Here is a 16,083-nt window from a genome sequence, read left to right as displayed (position 1 = left end):
CCACCTGGACAGCCATTTGCCAACCTTTTTCTAAATTGATTTACTTCCTTTACTGATATAAATTAATTCTATAAAAGAAAATCTTGCATTGCTTTCCATATTAGAATTTATAAATAAAAACGAATGCAGTGAAAACAAAACAATCCACTAAACTCAAACTAGAAGCTGTTGTCAAGGCAAGTGCCCAGCTAGGCTCGGGCGGGCATTATGTGAAAATAAGAAGATTGGCAAGTGGCAGGGAGCGTGGAAGACAGACCACTCTTGTCCTCCTGGAGCAGCCAGAGAAACGGGGAAAGCAGCGCCAAGGGCTGCCCTCCCCGCCAGGAGAGTCCGTGCTGCTCAATGCCAAGCCCAGGCATGCGCGTCCCACCTCAGGGAGAGGGAAGGGGCACGTTAGGTAAATGAATGTGATTCAGGAGGAGGAGCACTGTGTTGGGAGCCAGTCACGGAGTGTGTTGTGTGGGACTCAGGGAGGGAATTTAACTCAGGCACGGGAGTGAGGGCATCAGGGAGGACTTCCTGGAAAAAGTGACATCTAAGCCGAGTCCTGAGAAAGAGATCTATCATTCTAACTGCAGGCCAGGGGGTGGAGAGGGCCTGGCATTTTCTGAGAAGAGCCGCAAGTTCAGCAAAGCTGGAGCCGAGTCAAGGAGGTAGGGAGCGGACGTGAGAGGAGAGGCTGGAGGGGGCGCTGGAGACAGACCCTGAGGGGTTTAGCCTTCACCCTGAGGGTGAGGGGGAGCCACAGAAAGGTTATAAGCAGGAGAGAGAGTGGTCAGATTTGCGCTTTGGAAAGATGAGCATGAGAATGGGCTACAGAGCAGCAGGAGGGGAGGTGGGAGACCCCTGAGGATCTGGCTATGGCAACCCCAGTCAGTTATTTCAGACCTCAGCGGGTTGGAGGATGGAGGCTGCTGGCATCCTGGCTCTGAGAACATGCAGTTGGTTTGCATTCCTCTAAGGGGTGTAGTCTCCCCAGAGAAGCAGAGACAGGTGGCTGCGTAGGGCTGGGAAGGCTCTGCCCAGCTGGGATGTGGGATGGGGCAGAGGTGGGACCAAGGATAACATGTGGCTGAGAATCAGTCATGGGGCTGCTCAGCTCAGTTTCCCAGGAGAGACTGTGGGGGGCGGGTAGGAGGGAAGGACGCTGTGCTATAAAATTATTTTCAAGGTCCTACTTCTAGTGCTGCCTTGACTCATCACTGAGGGCACTGAGGTAGCTCAAGGGGTGAGTCCCCTCCAAGTGAGCCTTCAGATGGGATAGGAGAGGATGGCTGAGGTCATGTGGGCAATGACAGTCAGGGCCTTTGCTAACCTATGGTGTCCCATCTCTGTGAGAAATCAAGAATAGCTCCAGTAGGGGGCAGTAATGTCCCTCCTAAACCGTATTTAAGTACAGTATTTAATAGCTCTGCATCAGCCTACAGCAGCAGCTTTCAAACCTTTTTTTCCTCTTTCCTCACTGTGACACAGCAAGAAATGCTTTTACATTGGATCCTCCTATTCGTATCACCACGTAGTCCCTGCAACACGAAATGGACTTTGATCTATTCTATTCTATTCTCTTCTCTCCTGTCTTTCTCTGACTTGTCTTCTATCCTGTAATTTTTTTACATTCTACTCTAATTTAAAAATGTCCAGCTAATGGCCTTCTAAACTGATTGCTAGATTCCTGAGCTGCAGTTTGAAAAGCACTGACCCGGAGGGAGGCCTCTCAGAAAGCACAGGGAGGCTGCGGCCTTTGTTCCTTCTTACCGTTTGACAGACGACTTTGCTGAGACCAGAGAGCAGGTACAGATCAACATTAAAAAAACGATTCATGCTGTTGAATGAATATTATGCACCAGGCCCTGTTGCAAAATCTTTCTGAGACTCTCTCATGTAATCCATTTTGAGGAATACCATTGTTTTTTTTATCTCCACTGAAGTTTAGAGAATGGAAGTGGCTTAAGTCCACAGTTAGTAAGTGGTCGAGGCGAGATTTGAACTTACATTTTCCTGATGCCGGAACTAGAGCTCTAACCCATTACATTATACGTGTCAGGGGACAGATGCTATCACCAGAGTGATCACAATAGAAGCAAGATTAAAACTTGTTTCCTCAGCCTGGAATATTGGGCTGAAATCAACACTGTGGTTCCGGTGGTCAAAAAAAAAATGAATTCCTCCAGAAGGGACTTGGAGAGACCTGATTTTTCTAGGTCTTAAGAAAAACGTGGAGCTTATCGGGTGTCTTAGTCTAGAAAAGATGATGAACCATTTTTCCCAGATGGAAAATGAAAGGAGAAAGTTTATATAATGGCATAGTGGTGATGGGTCAAAAACAAATTATAAATTAGATTTTGAAGATTCCAGGTGAGGAGTAGGGTGAGTGAAGGGAATTTGCAAGAGACCCAGAGCGAATAACAGAAGGCAATGGACACCTGAACAGTGAGGCAGCAGGTGGAGCCCCGTGGGTCTGTCTCGTCATGGTCATGTGACTTGAATGACAGCAACAGGAAGGAGGTCACAGGCATGAGAGAATCACCTACTGTTGATATCATGGGAAAGCTTGCAGGGACACCATCGGCCTCCAAATGTGTCTGTAAAACAAACAGCCTGTAGGAGCCCATGTTCATGTCGGGGTGCCTTAAAACTTCTCACGCATAAATAGTGTTAGAAACAGTCTGTTACTTACAGGACTCGGGAATGCTTATCTCCTCTCTTACTCTTCCATTTTATTTTTATTGGAGATTCCAACTTTTTACCACAACTGATACAAAGGATTTTTGCGATAGGCGCTCTCTTCCATTTCTGATTCGCCTTTTAGATCTCGAGTATGATATTTAAACATGATGTACATGACTTCAACCACGTCACCTTTCTTGCATGGGCCAAACATTGTGCGAGACGGTGATATTTTTGTTCTTGAGCTTGCTTGTAAGTTGAGAACGTTTGATGTTTGTTCATCTGGGGAGAGACTGGACACCTGCTCTGTAGGGATGCTCAGAGGCTGCCCTGGCTCCTCTGCGCGCGGGACTAGACAGCAGTGACAGCAGCCGCATCGCTTTCCCCCGGGGGAGCGGCACGGGCCAGGCTGAAATAACAGCTGCCTGGTAATCCTGGTGACCAAACAGCTACTTATTCATGAAACAAAACAAAACGGACTTTTGTCTGTCCCAGAACATGTAGCTTTGGGACTCAGTGGGTGGAGGAAGAACAACCAAGCAGAGGGATGAGTTGGAGGATTTGTATCTTCTGTTGTTTGAAAGTCCTAGGGGGTTAGCGAGACAGACATTCTGACCCTCTTCCTAGACCAGTGACTTTTCTTTTCTTTCAGCAGTAAGAAGCAAAAGCTCTAACTTACAGAGGATTTTTTATCTCCCATAATTAGAAATCCTGAAGTGGGTGAAAAACCCAAGTTTTTAAAAATCATTTTACTTTGACAATCTTTGCATAATGGCTTATCTTTCAGCTTTGCTTTTCTCTTGGTAGCAAGATAGTCTGAGACCACATCCAAATATAAATGCCCAGCAGAAGCAAGTCCTGTCTTTTCCCTTCCCTTCACCTTCCTCTCCCCTTCCCTTCCCTTCCCTTCCCTTCCCTTCCCTTCCCTTCTTTTCAGTTATATAAAAATCTTTCTCCTTATGTTCTTAGATCAGGGTCTTCTGTTTGCACGTGCTTAGAGATCCCTATATTTTTCTTCTAGGTCACTTACCATAGTTCATAGTTGTACTATCTGTGTGGATTTTTAAAAGATGACCCCTGCACCCCACCTAGATTGGAGGCCTCATGAGAGCAGGGACCTTGTCTGGGTCACTCACCTCTGCATTTCCAGAGTCGAGCCCAGTGTCTGACACATAGTAGAATCTCAACGAAGATTTGGTTAATACAAAAATGAATGCAACTTTGGAGTCAGCTCGCAACCCCTTTTATCACTCATGAGAGGGAGAAAGTATTAAAACCAATACTCTACCTGCTTTTCGCTCATGAGTGACTAGAAAACTGGGTGATACTCCCACTCATAGCAGCTGCTCAGTAAAAGCCTATTTATTAAGAATAATAAGCTTCATTTTCATTTGTTCAGATTGAGTTGCTATACATGCGCTGGCCTCTTCCTAATTCCCACAGAGGGAGCAGTTATGAGCAGTCAGGACATGGTATTTCCCTGAGCATTGCCCGCTACTAGGCGTTGTGCTAATAATCCACCTGCAGCAATGGTGAGACACTCCAAACGACCCTGCACAGAGGTGTTACTCTCCCCACCTCCCAGATGAAGGAGTCAAGGCTCTAAGTAGTTAACACACTTGCAAAGACTCAAAATCAGTTCTTGCCCTGCCGGTGTGGCTCAGTGGTTGAGCATCGACCTATGAACCAGGAGGTCATGGTTTGATTCCTGGTCAGGGCTGCATCCCTAGTGTGGGGTGTGCAGGAGGCAGCCAATCAATGAATCTGTCTCATCATTGATGTTTCTCTCTCTCTCTTTCTCACTTCCTCTCTGAAATCAATAAAAATATGTTTAAAAACACACATACAATAAGAAACAGTTCTCTCTGACCTGGAAATCAGTGCTTGATTTAGGGTATAAATTATACGGGGATAAAATAATGAAATAAATAAGTATGCCCCCTGCAGGACAACAGCATGACAGGAAACAGAGAGGTACCCGCCTGAGGGCGGGATTCCGCGGCTGCATGGCCTCCGGGAGGCAATGGGTCATCCGTTCCAGTTCTAACACGAGCTGTGGTTCCAGCGCTCTGGGATGACCCGGCCAAGCCTTCACAGCATCCCCAAGTTCTCTCTCCAAACCATGTGGCCAATCCCTATGGGAAATAAAAAAGGACCTTTCTTCCTGTTGTTTGACTTTAAACTGGGGTCAAAGGCCTTAGGCTGGTGTGAAAATAAATAAAGGCCCTGAGCACACAAAGGCCATTCTGAAGCCGGCCCTCACTGTAAACACGGGCCTTCCTTTCCTCGGCCTGGAGCTTCCAGGCCCTTCCCCGGGCCCACCGTGACCTCACTTGGCCTAAGGTCCTGGTGGCTGCAACAGGGCCTGGTGGTCTTGTGGGAAGAGATGAGGGGCTTCTGAGGGGAGTCAGAGGGAAGTGGCTAAGTCTTTAGATTCTCTGAAAAAGAAAAACGTGTGCATGTATATGCCCCCTGTTGGACAACTTGCGTATATGCATACTCAAGTTTATAAATTTTCCTTTTATAAAGCGTGTGCAGCATACAATTCACAAATAACAATAAAATAGAAATGCTTTTATTGTAAATTTCATATAGGCAATTGGTTCTAAGACAATGGACTCATTGATTTATATGGAACTCTTGTGTGTAGAGTGGCAAGCATAGTTTTGACATGAATATTGGCTGGTATTTTCATTAGCAAGTACCTGAAAGTGAAACAACAAAGAAGTTAGGAAATCACTCATTTGTCAATGCTATGAGTGATTTTTTTTTGCTGTATCTAAAAGAACATTTCCTGTTCGATGTGCTCATCACAATGTAACAGCTACAGACTTGACACAGTTTTAAGTAGAATCGGCATTATTAGCATCACGTTCTTAAGTCTGTACAATTAACAAAGCCATAAATTAAGCCTTGATTTATATTTTTTTCTGTTTTACTCAATCCCTCCACCCCCCCATCCAGCTACCCAACCCCTCCTCCCTGCCACTGATAGTTGTCAGTCTGCTCTCTATCTATGAGTCTCTCCCTATTTTGCATTTTAGTTCATTTTGTTCATTAGACTCCACAGATGAGTGAAATCATATGATACTTGTCTTTCTCTGACTGTACTTGAAATCAGGATAATTTTGAAAAACATATTTACAAGAGCTATAAACCCATAGTCACTGACATGTGTTTGGATCCAAGTTTATAAAATTATTTTATGATATACTAGAGGCCTGGTGCACAAAATTTGTGCACTGAGGGGGTGTCCCTCAGCCCAGCCTGCACCCTCTCTAATCTGGGACCCCTTGGGCATCCCTCTCACAATCCGGGACTGCTGGCTCCTAACCACTCCCCTGCCGGCATGATTGACACCTAACTGGTCCCCTGCCAGCCTGATCACCCCCAACTGCCCTCCCCTGCAGGCCTGATCACCCCCAACTGCCCTCCCCTGCAGGCCTGATCACCCCCAACTGCCCTCCCCTGCAGGCCTGATCACCCCCAACTGCCCTCCCCTGCAGGCCTGATCACCCCCAACTGCCCTCCCCTGCAGGCCTGATCACCCCCAACTGCCCTCCCCTGCAGGCCTGATCACCCCCAACTGCCCTCCCCTGCAGGCCTGATCACCCCCAACTGCCCTCCCCTGCAGGCCTGATCACCCCCAACTGCCCTCCCCTGCAGGCCTGATCACCCCCAACTGCCCTCCCCTGCAGGCCTGATCACCCCCAACTGCCCTCCCCTGCAGGCCTGATCACCCCCAACTGCCCTCCCCTGCAGGCCTGATCACCCCCAACTGCCCTCCCCTGCAGGCCTGATCACCCCCAACTGCCCTCCCCTGCAGGCCTGATCACCCCCAACTGCCCTCCCCTGCAGGCCTGATCACCCCCAACTGCCCTCCCCTGCAGGCCTGATCACCCCCAACTGCCCTCCCCTGCAGGCCTGATCACCCCCAACTGCCCTCCCCTGCAGGCCTGGTTGCCCCCAACTGCCATCCCCTTCCAGCCACCTTGTGGCAATGTGGGGGTGGCCATCTTGTGACAACAGGGGGGCAGCCATCTTCTGATGATGTGAGGGTGGCCATCTTGTGATGACATGGGCGGCCATCTTGTGACGTGAGGGTGTGAGGGTCAATTTGCATATTACCTCTTTATTATATAGGATTTAAAGAACTCAACTTCATTGTTTTACTTCCAGTGCAAAGCTTTGCAAATCCAATAGGAAAAAATATCCTAACTTCAGAATTTAATTTTCAGGCATTTAAAATAAAACCAGCTATTTGAAAACCTTTGTTAAGAAAGGGCAAGTCTTGTATAAGTGAGTGTAAATGCCTTGTGAGAGCAGCTTAGGGTAATAGAAACCTATAAAGGAATCTGGAGCAGTGTTGTAGTTTTTTATCTTTAATTTAATTTAATTTTTTCAAAGAGGAAGGGAGAGGGAGAAAGAAATAGAGAATCATTGGCTGGCTGCCACCTGCACACCCCACACTGGGGATCGAGCCTACAGCCCAGGCATGTACCCTGACCGGGAATCAAACCGTGACCTCCTGGCTCATATGTCAACACTCAACCACTGAGCCACGCTGGCTGGGCTATAGTTTTTATTTTATTTTTATTTTTAAAATATATTTTTATTGATTTCATCAACATCCATGATGAGAGAGAATCATGGACCGGCTGCCTCCTGCAAGTCCCCAACTGGGGATCGAGCCCACAACCTGGGCATGTGCCCTTGACCAGAATCGAACCTGGGACCTTTCAGTTCCCAGGCTGACGCTCTATCCACTGAGCCAAACTGGCTAGGGCTGGGCTATAGTTTTTAACTGTGCATAATAAGTGACTCCAAAACTTCGGAACAACACCGTATTCTCTCTTTTGGTCTGGTGGATTGACTGGGCTCATCTGGGCAGTTCTCTCTTGGGGGTCTGTCATGTGGGTACAGTCAGATGGCAGCTGGGGCTGGAGCAATCCAGAGACTCGTCTGGGCCAGGCATCCATGATAGCGCCCTCGTGGGCCTGGTGGCTGATGCTGGCTGCTCGCGGGGAGCTCAGCTGGGGCCGTGGTCAACTGGAGTGCCAAGATGTGGCTTCTTCTCTATGTAGCTTGGGCCTCTTACAGCATGGTGGCAGGGGCCCAGGAGTGAGCATTCCAAGAACCAGCATTCCAGGAGATTACAGTGGAAGCTGCAAGCCCTCTTATGACCTTGCCTTAGAAGTCACGCAGTGTCACTCGCTGCATTCTGTTGGTGACACAGGTGTAGCCTGCAGGTGTGAGAGAGGGCCACTCAGTGGTGTGGATACTGGAGTATGTGATTCATTTGGGGGTCATCTTTGAAGACCAGATACCAAGTGGGCTTTGGGAGAGCAGATACTCCCATCGAGGGTAGGATCTTTGAAAGTTATTTTCATTTCCATGGAAAAAGGAGAAAGATACTTTGTTACCTGTTTTTCATAAAATCCAGTTGGTTTTCTTGAACCTCCCACCATGTAACTCCTAGAGTGCCCAGGTTTATTACCTGGTGGGGCTGGAAGAAATCGGCCTCATCTCTAAGATGCAGAAAGGATACTAGGCCAGTCAGCTCTGTCCCCTAGTGGGCATGCACGACCTGGCCCCGGCCAGAGGCAGGTGCAGCAGTAGGCTCAGGCCTCGCTTGTGGGCATTGGGGAGTGGCAGAGGTGGAGACGGGCTCACCTTTGGGTGCACCCAGTGTAAAAACTGACTCTAGACCACAGAGTGGAGATTTTAGATGAGAAAACCCATGATCTAAAGAACTCCTCAGTTTGGGGATGAGGTCTGGAGGGAGGACGTGATTTGGCGAGCTTCTCACACAGTGTGGGAGTGACCAGACCTGCATTCATCTAAGTCTTTATCTCACAATTCTCCCCAAATCACTCCACCCCCATCCCTGTCAGGTTCCCCTTAGTTTCTGCAGTGGTTCCTGGCATCCAGTTACTTCAGTGCTCCTAGAGCAGCGGTTCTCAACCTGTGGGTCGCAACCCCTTTGGCGGTCGAACGACCCTTTCACAGGGGTCGCCTAAGACCATCCTGCATATCAGATATTTACATTACGATTCATAACAGTAGCAACATTACAGTTATGAAGTAACAACGAAAATAATTTTATGGTTGGGTCACAACATGAGGAACTGTATTTAAAGGGCCAGAAGGTTGAGAACCACTGTCCTAGAGGGAGGCTCTGAGGAAAGTGCCATAAATTAGCCTGAGACCATGGATGTCACAGGTCTGTACGGGGACAGGGCTAAGAGCTCGAGACCCAGTCTGATCTCTCCCTGAATAAGCCATAGGAGGGTTTCAACTTAGACAAATAACCCCACATTATTTATGCACTTACAAATCATGATTAGATTCCTTCTATGAGCCTATCACTGCCCCAGGCTCTAGGAATACACCAATGAACAAAACTCCCAAGTCCCTGACCTCCAGGAATTCAGAATCCAGGAGAATATTCCTGGACATTCCCAATGGTGGCAGGTGGAACCAATCTTTGTTGAGAACAAAGATGGTTGGCAATTATGAATTGTTTCCTCCATGAAGATGAGTTAAAATAATTAAGATTTCATTTCAATTAAATTCAGAAGCATTTGCTTCACATGTTTCTTTTAAAAAGTGAGACTAATAACATCATTATGGAATGGATCTAAAACCAAGAATTTCAAATTAGAGAATTAAGCATAATGAATTCCCATGAAAGAGATTAGTTACTGAGTTAATCCTTCATTTTCCAAAAATCATTTCATAAACAATAGCTCCTTGGCATGGAACTGGAGTCTTTGAAAACTCTGCCTCTCCTCAGAATTCTTGATATGACCTCATCTTAGTGCATTGTTAAATAATCTCAACCCTTTGGGTGTAACTGATTTAGCAAGTTAACACTTGGTACTGTTTAGACAACGGGTGCCTTAGAGGAGCAAGACGGAGCAGGACCAGGCGATTACGGCATGGGAATGGGATTCAGGCCCCTCTTGTCTGGTTGCCTGAGCCATTCTTGCCCTCCGATTTGGCCCATGAAACCTCCACGTCACACAAACAAATGGCTTAAAAATTTGTCAAAGAAGATACCTGTCATTAAGTCAAACCTGTTGTAAGCATAAATCATTTGACTAAAGCCCATTTTCCTAACCATCATTCGGTAATCATTTATTAAGGACTTCTATGTGGCAGGCACTATGTGGTAATATGGCTAATAGAGGCCCATACCCTGGCAGATTTAGCTTTCAGTGGGGCACACACACACACACACACACACACACACACACACAATGCATGAAGGTGGGAGTTAGGAAAATACGACGAATATGTGATGGGAGTGTTTGGGGGCTTATTTTGAGTTGTCTGATTATTCCATTATGGTGGGGACTGGCCTAAAGTTTGGTTGTGTCTGATCACTGTTCAAACCAGCCGTTAGAAGGAGGTTGTGTAGGCTAATGAGCACACTGGGCACAGGGTCAGCAGTTCTGAATTCTCGAACTGGCTGTGCAACTAGTAACTTTGTGTGGCCTTGGCCTTTCAGGGCCTCCGTTCCTATCATTAACAGCTAGGACTTGGTGGAAGGTCATGGAGTTTCTTTTAGTTCTAACATTTAAGAATCACACAGCCCATGCTGTTAGGTTTTAAGAACACCTGGGCTTGATAAGGTTGCCTGTTTAATCTCAGTAGTCATGTCTGTGTTCTTAATACCTAATGTTTCATTGCTTTATGATTCCAGAGCTCTTTCTGATACATTGTTCTCTTCATCCTCACAAAACCTTGTAGAGATGAAGAACTGAGGATTACAGCAGCTAAGCAACATACCCAGTTTCACATGGGTTGATTGATGAGGGTTGGATCAAAACACTGCTACTCAAATAAAAAAGAATTCCTTCCTTTTTTTCTTTTTAATCCTCACCCGAGGATATTTTTCCATTGATTTAGAGAGAATAGAAGAGAGCGGGAAAGACAGAGAGAAATATCAATGTGAGAGAAATACATTGATTGGTTGCCTCCTGCATGAGTCCCGACCAGGGACGAGCCTGCAACTGAGGTACGTACCCTTGACCAGAATCGAACCTGGGACCCTTCAGTCTCCAGGCCGTTGCTCTATCCACTGAGCAAAACCGGCTAGGGCAAGAGTTCTTTCCTTTTTAAGGCTGAATACTATTCCATTGTGTGTTTATACATATATAGCCTCACATCGTTGTCATTCGTCAGCAGACACTTAGGTTGCTTCTAGATCTTGGCTATTGTGAATAATTCTGCAAAGAATATTCTACCATTTGCAGCAATATGGGAGGACATTATGCTAAATGAAATAAGCCAGACACAGAAAGACAAATACTGCATGATGTCACTTAGATGTGGAACCTAAGAAACGTTGAACTTTTAAAAGCAGAGAGAACAGTGGTTGCCAGGGGCAGGGGAGGGGAATGAGGAAATATTGATCAAAGGGTTTCGGATATGAAGGATGAATAAGTTTTGGAGACCCAGTGTACAGCATGGTGACTGTGATTAACAATACTGTATTGCATACTTGAAATTTACTAAGAGAATAAATCTTAATTTTTTTACTGTATGTAAATCATACCTTCATAACCTGACTGCCTCAAAAAAGTATTAATTTATATTTGCGTTGTTTGATTTTAAAAATTTTTGAGTGAATAATTTTCTGTCAGAAAAACACCCATTCTTTTTTCCCCCCTCTATCTCACCTGAGGATATGTTGTTTTTTAATTGATAGAGAGAGAGATAAACAAAACATCGTTGAGAGAGAGAGAAACGTTGATCGGTTGCCTCCAGTACACGCCCCAATGTGGGATCGAACCTGCAGCCTAGGTATGTGGCCTGACCAGGAATTGAACCCGAAACCTTTTGGTGTATGGGAGGATGCTCCAACCAACTGAGTCACCTGGTCAGGGCAAAACACATTCCTCCTTCTTATGTACCATCTACTTTCTGAAGATGCAAATGAGCTCAAAATGAATAATAGTTCCATTGAGAAGAATTGTCATTAACCAGATCAGCTTGTCCAAGTCTGGGAACCATGAAAAATAGTTTAGAAAGAATCAACTAGTAACCTTTCATGGCTTAGTCCTTAGGACTCACTTCCTCTTCTCTGTTTTGTAAACTTAAAATGCTGCCTCTGTAATCCCTCATGCTTTCAGCATCAGTACTCCTTTTGACCATATAAGGATTGCAAACTGAGGTCAGAGAGGTGATGGAACACGGAGTGTGCAAGATCCCACAGGAAGTAGACACTTCCCTAGGAGTGTAAGTCATTTGAGGGCAGGTACCAGGAATACCGTTACTGATGGCACCAACCTGGGCTCTCTGAGGGCAGGGAGACCCACTAAACCTCTAAGTAAATGTGGATATTTACCTTTTGGGATCACAGGCTGGCAAATTCCTTCCCATACCCCAACCTGAAAGACCAAGCAAGCCTTTGGAAAAATACGAAGCACTGCCCCGTCCAGATGAGGCAGAGGACTGAGTCAGGGGTTACTTCTTAGTCAAAGGGATGCACCAATTACGCATCTTCTCTGTTTCCCCACATGCCTTCCTTGTGCATCATGAGCCCAGATAAAGACCCAGGATTCTTCCCATTCGAGTGCTTTAGGCAGTCACTACCTGCCCACTGGCGTTGGCATGTGTGTGCAGGTCCTTGGGACTGCGAAAATGAGAAGGCGAAATCTAAACTGGCTTAATAATAACAATTTAAAAAAAGAGAGAATGTGTTAACCTCTTCCCCTCTTCCCTCCCTCCCTCCCACCCCTCTGAGATCTGTCAGTCTGTTCCATGCCTCCAAGCCTCTGGACCTATTTTGTTTGTCAGATTATTATGTTCATTAGATTCCACGTATAAGTGAGATCATAGAGATTAACCAAAGACCTCATACACATATATGCATAAGCAGTGGGCACAGACACTAGTGTGGTGAAGGCCTGGGGTGGGGCAGGGGCTGGGAGGAAGTGGGTAAAGTGGGGAGGGGGGAGTTGGGAGACATCTGCCAACAGTCAAATAACATAAAGACCATAAATAGTCTGAATAATAGAGTGGGGGGAAAAGATTTATCTGTGTTTCAAATTTAACAACAACAACAACAAAAAAGAATGTGTCAGCTCATGTGACTTAGAAACCCAGCCGGTTCCAAGAGCAGGCAGCCTGTCCCTCACAGGTGTCGCCACCTCCCGCCTCTGCTTCCCTCCTTCCTGAGCTTTGTGCAGTTTCAGCACAGTGACTGCCCATTCCAGCTCTCACAGTCCTCCTCCCCGGGTCTGATTGTGACAGCAGAGGGAGCAGCTCATTTCCCAATGCTCTGCACAAAAGCGCTGGGCCTGATGACGCGGGGTAGACTCCACTGCGACCCAGGGCCGCAGCAGGTGGACTGCGGACAGCAGGGAACTTCCAGAGAGGAAAGTAGTGCTGTTACTGGAAGGGGAGTGTTCACGTCAGTGAGATGAAACCAGTGTTGGTTACCTCATCTAACGTCGGATTACTCAGAGCAGTTTAGCTCCCAGGCATGCGTCAGAGGGGAGGGGGAAGGGAGCTACATTTGGTTCTTGTGACATCCAGCTGGGTAAACTGAGTCCAGGGGTTCAGCGCCTGCATCTGAGAGGCTGTTCCCATCCCAGTGAGTGTGTTTCCTGGTGCTCCTTGCTCTCTGCCTCTTGCGGGCCAGACTCCACTCAGGACCTGGCCTGTCCCTCCACCACCGTATCCCAGGTCATGGTCATCTTCAGGGCCCAGGTGACCTTTAGCAGAGACAAGGTGGAAGCTTCTCAAAAAGGTAAGTGGCAATTTTAAAAAAAGGAAACTAATGAAAAAATTAAAGCAAAATACAGAACTCACAATGCCCTAACAGGACATACGGTGTAGAGCATGTAGTTTCATTCAAATTAAGTGCAGCCTGGAATCCAAAGAATATTTTGTGTATATATAACCAAACTCTATGACATGCCCACTCCCCACTAAAAAACTTGTAGTGTTCAATACACTCTGTTTTGCATTTTGTGTCTTTCACTGGAGGCCTTACCTTGGAAAACTTTCCATATGAGTATCTAATGAGCATCTTCACTCTCTTTACAGCAATTTTGATGGTTTCCAATACTTTGCTTATTATAAACAACACTGCAACAACGACCTTTATACATATGTCATTTCATGTGCTTGTGATTATATGTGTAAGATAAATTCCACAAAAATGCAGTAGCAGAATCCTAAGGGAATCCTATTGTTGGTTCAGTAGATGCCGCTGACTCAAGGAAACTCTCACCATACCTGAGAGGCCTCTTTCCTAAGGTCCTCACCACTCAGCCTGCAACCAAGTGTTATGTCTTTGCGTCTTTGTTAGTGATGGGATGGCATCTCAGTGTTTTTTCAGTTCAAACTATAGAAATATGAACATTAATAACTGACTCTTCCTTCTTCATGTCTCCTGAATCCCACATCCAGGCTAATTTCCATCATCACTCTGATGATAGTGACCGCATCAGATATATTCGCACCTTGTCTTCACTCAAAATACACCATTGAGATTAAAAACACATAGCTCTGCCTCATTCCTTCATACAGCACGTATTTCCTGAATATTTATCAGGTTTTAGGCCCTGGAGAGAAAGCCCTAAACAAGACGGACACATTCCCTGTCTCATGGGGCTTATATTCTGATGGGGAAGACATTTAGAAATGGATGGACTACCATTGAAAAGAATGTAAGTGCCCTGAAGTGTAACACAGGGTGACATGGTAGAGGGGCCTCGAGTGGGAACAGAATGGCCTGCCCCCCGCCCCTTTTAGAATGTTATGAGCAGACAGTACTCATTCACTATTAATAGTAGCAATTTGTTATTTATTAGTTTTGGCCTGAGCTGGCCAGTTGCTTTGGTATTATGTAGCAGAACTTTAATATCACCATTAAAACTACCCCAGAGGTGCTTGAACTTGAAGCAGAAAAAGCCACTCCAGTTCCTCCATGGGCCGGTGCTCAAAATCCAAATGTCCGTCCAATTCCCAAGGACACAAGGCAGGACTCAGTTAAGGGAAAATCATCTCCTCCTTTCACCAAACTCAATAACCAGCTCAGTGTCTGCTGTAAGTCTAGAAAATCTTGTTTGGACTTGGGATCTAGCCCAGTGAGGTGGTACCCAGAGGACCAGATGCTCAGAGGACTGGGCCAAGGGGGCTGTGTTTCCGGTTCCTGACCCCTGTGTCGGTGACTTTGGACTAGCCTTAGTGGGAGACCTAAAGGCTCTGGCCAGGTAGCTTGATTCACAGCATTGAGTCAACTTGCTGCTGTTCTGACTCTGACCTTGGCCTTGAGCCATGGTTTCCCCTTCAGAAGCCAACAGATCCCCACCTTGGACTTCAGTTCTGACATGTATTGTCTCTTTGTATTTAGGTCCCAGTGTCTCCCAAATGGGGACCTCACTTAGCTCCCACCCATCTCTCCGTGAGGCCCTGGTCCTGTTACCTGCTCTGGTCATTGTCAGCCATCAGGTATGCTGTTCTATGTCCCAGAGGCCCGGGCAGTACCTGTCTCCACCTCATCTCGCTGGACGTTTTACCAGGTTGCTCTTTTTCTGGGTAGCACCCACCACTGCACTTCCTTAACTGTTCTTCCACCACCGTCAGCTGCTCCCAACCGAGGGGCTTCCACCTTCTTCCGCTCGGGCCCAGGCCGTGGCCAGAGAAAGGCTGGATGAGGGAAGTGGCTTCCAACTAACATTTTCTGGACTCTGTGACTCAGTCTCCCCACTTCTATTTCCTGTGCAGCCTGGAAGATGAAGTGTCTTGCTAAGGTCACACCAATGGGCTGGCAGAATGCAGGCTTTAGAATGTGTTGCCCCCAAATAGAATGTGACTTCTACCCTTGAGAAGGTAAAGGCCTTCACTGCCGAGTGTCACTCCTGTGTCCTCGGTGTATAGCGCAAGGCCCAGCACATTGTAGGAACCTGATCAATAGTGGTGAACAGATGAACAAATCTTGCTGAGGACCTGTTTTGGAGCCAGTCTCTCTGCCCTTAGCTCTGGGAACAGGGCCAAGATAAGGCTGACCGATGTGGTTCCTTCTCTTATGGAGCTTAGAGATAAACAAAGACTTAGACCTGAAGCAAGTTATCACGGGAGGTTGATGAAATAATTACAACTATCTGGGCCTTTACAGACAAGAGGACAGGAGCTAGGCAAGCCTCGGAGCTGCCCACTGGAGCGAGGTGGGCCAACCCTAAGCCCACCTGTTCCCTCCTGATGTCTTGTTTCAGAGAGTTGGGCTCTGTCATCTCGGCTAAGGGTGAGGCCAAGCCCTGCTTGAGGGAAGGCAGTGACCTCAGTTTCTAAGAGGCAGGAGCCCTGCCAGACTGTGTCACACCTACAGTGGGGCTGTCTCTTCCTGGAGTCCTGGGCCAGGTAGGGATGGGCCAGATAGAAAGGCTCCACCCATCA

General features: G+C 46.8%; 1 long non-coding RNA gene across 1 annotated transcript; it reads left to right on the top strand.

The window, feature by feature from the left end:
- The first annotated feature begins 427 nt into the window (after window positions 1-427).
- Window positions 428-15,127, top strand: LOC106726813. The gene is made up of 3 exons (XR_001362918.1): window positions 428-653; window positions 1,669-1,791; window positions 15,041-15,127. It is a non-coding gene; the product is annotated as an uncharacterized LOC106726813 (long non-coding RNA).
- Window positions 15,128-16,083: the final 956 nt, after the last annotated feature.

Source organism: Myotis brandtii, unplaced genomic scaffold (genome assembly GCF_000412655.1).
Source record: "Myotis brandtii unplaced genomic scaffold, ASM41265v1 scaffold32, whole genome shotgun sequence".
NCBI classification, from domain to species: Eukaryota; Metazoa; Chordata; class Mammalia; order Chiroptera; family Vespertilionidae; genus Myotis; species Myotis brandtii.
The sequence above is the reverse complement of the archived record's forward strand: the minus strand, read 5'-3'. Positions and strand labels throughout refer to the sequence as shown.